The sequence below is a fragment of the Coturnix japonica genome, chromosome 10 (genome assembly GCF_054131305.1).
Source record: "Coturnix japonica strain WE chromosome 10, WE-NBRP24, whole genome shotgun sequence".
Taxonomy (NCBI): domain Eukaryota; kingdom Metazoa; phylum Chordata; class Aves; order Galliformes; family Phasianidae; genus Coturnix; species Coturnix japonica.
The window spans coordinates 23,195,732-23,198,487 of NC_140672.1; positions in this window are offsets into that span (position 1 = coordinate 23,195,732).

The window sequence follows — 2,756 nt, forward strand, 5'->3', positions numbered from 1 at the left end:
CAAATGTGTGTACAACACCATCCATGCACAAATACACACACACACACACACATGGATCCCCACTGCTTTGCACAATGCTGTGCACACTCACGTGTGTCATGCACTGATTTCCCATCCAGTCCTCGAGGGGTCACTTACTTAGGACAGGAGTGCAGGGGAGCAGCCAGAAGCTGTTTGCATTCCCTGCTGTCTGCTGGGCAGCTTTGCTGGAGATGCTTGAGTTGCTTTGCTTTTCCTTGGGAGGTGGGAAGGAGCTTTGAATTTGAGGCACATCCCGTGCCAGAGCATCCCGATGGCACAAGGGGGATCAGGGCCCCTCTATTGGTTACCTCGGTGGCTTGCAGCAACTGGAACTTTTTGCCTATTGAGAAAGCTAAAAAGTGTGAGTTCCTCCTGACCCATATCAACAAAAATCTCAACCATAAAAAAGAGACGTCTTCGTATTCAAGCAAATGACAACAGTAAGACCATGCATGTTGTTTTGTTGTATTTCCTCTGTAATCATGGGGAGGATATGAAGAAGTGGTATAATTCATCCACTTCTGCACTTCAGGCACAAGTTCCTTAGAATTGGAAGAGACCCTTAAAGGCCATCTAGCCCAGCTCCCCTGCAATAAAAAGGGACATTCACAGCTAGATCAGGTTGCTCACAGCCTGGTCATTAGTCATCCCAGAGGCAAAACACACACTGAATGATCTCTCCTTGAGTCATAAATCCTTGGAGACAACAGCATTGACACTGCATGTTACTGAAGCAGTAAAAGAAATTGCTCCTGTAACTCTCCTTGTGTTAAGTAAAATGATGATAAAAAGCAATGGAATGCTTTGGCAGGACACCAAAACCATCCTCCTTCCTTGATATCTGCTGCAATGGAACCTTCCACTGGAAGAAAGCCTCTGATGACTTGTCACCCCAGAGAGGTCAGCTTTAGAAGCAGGACTGCTGCACAATAGAATGAACTGGAGCTCCTTAGCATCTCTTACATCCAGGAGGGGTGTGATCAGACCCACCTATCACCTTCAGGTGCGCTTTCTGACACCTTGTCTGACTTCACTGTCACTGTGCCAGCATCCTCAGGCTTAACCTGCTTCATTGTCAGTGTGCAGCAATTGCCAACGTTCTTGATGTCATTGTAATTGTTGGTGTAAAGGAGGTTGCCATTCAGGAACCATTCCACGTCCTCGTCATTATGGGACAGCTCGCAGGAGAAGACAGCAGAGCTCTCTTCTTCAATTTCTACATCCTGCAGGTGCTTCGTTACTTCTACATTGCGGGCTGTGGGGAAACAAGGTGAACTGTTACCACTGTTACTATAAATCATACTGGGATGTGGTAGAATGCTTGGACTAGATGATCTTTGTGTAATCATCTATGTGAAGATAATACATGTATAAAGTTAGCAGGAGAGAACGGCAGAAGTCAACCTCAAGAAGAGAAATCTGAGGTGAAATAGGACATGGAAGAGGCCACCCTCCCTGCTCATACCTTCAGCTGTCAGCGTGGCCTCAGTCTCTGCAATTCCTGCCTTGCACTTGTACACACCAGCATCATCGGGCTTCAGCTTCAGAATTCTGAGCTCTACTGAATGCTTATCCCTCTTGATCTTGTACTTCTCAGAGGGCTCGATGGGTGTGCGGCCCTTGAACCATTTCACAACCTTTGGAGAAGGCCTGAAGTCACAGGACAGGATGACAGAATGACGTTCCAAAGCTGTCTTGTCCTCCAACTTCCTGGTGATTTCTATATGGTAATCTGCAAAGCAGGGGTGGAAGAGAAGAAAGGATGAGGACAATTGGAAGAAGAGGAAAGTCTCTTGCGTGTATTCCATTCCAATTAATGTCAAGTTCACAATGGTTCTTTGAACGACTCTAAAGATAAAACAAACGATTGTCTATAGGGAATGCCATTGACTACATTTCTATGAAGTAATACTGTACAGTATCTACCAAATGCAAGGTCCAGCTCTTGTTCTGTGCTTATTAAATTGCTCCCAATTGTTGAGGCTTTTATTCAAATAAGAGTGAGTTGAAAATATAACAAGTACTTTAGGATGTGAATGGATAATCTTACACTGGGGACAACAGCAGATAAAAAGCCTGCAAGTTTCTTTCAGATGAAATCAATGACAAACCGCACCAAATTTAGGTGCTACCAAACTTAAACTTGTCTAGTTCAGAAATACAATTAATTTCACCTGATTTGACTTCTTTGCTATAGCCAAGGACAAAACCTCAGCTCTGTAAATCTGAATAGTAAGCACATCACAGCTATTCAAACACATCTTTTACTGAGATGCAGCTGTCTCATTTAGTGTCCAACGACTTTGAACTGGAAATGGAGCAGACCAAAGCAGAATCTAAACATGGCTTCTACAAGGACTGATCAAATGCGGCCACCGTCAAATTCAAAGTATCTGATACAGAAGGATCACACTCACTGTCAGACAAAACCTCTTTGGAGAGGTGAACTGACTGCCCTGTTCACCCCCACTTTGGAAATAACTGCACTCATTTCCTACCTGCTCCCAGCAGTGTGGGATGGTGGGATAGCATCACACGTCCCACACTAAGCATCCCACCATGTCACTTGTTCCACCTAAACCTCAGTCCCAAAACAAAAGGGGAACTCGCTTCTGAACCCTCTTCACTTCATTTCAGATGTCTTATATGCTTGATCTCCAACCCACCCCCCACTCAGGAGAAAGACCCCCCGCTTACACCCTACCATCTTGTTGCATTCTGATGTTGTCATCAGC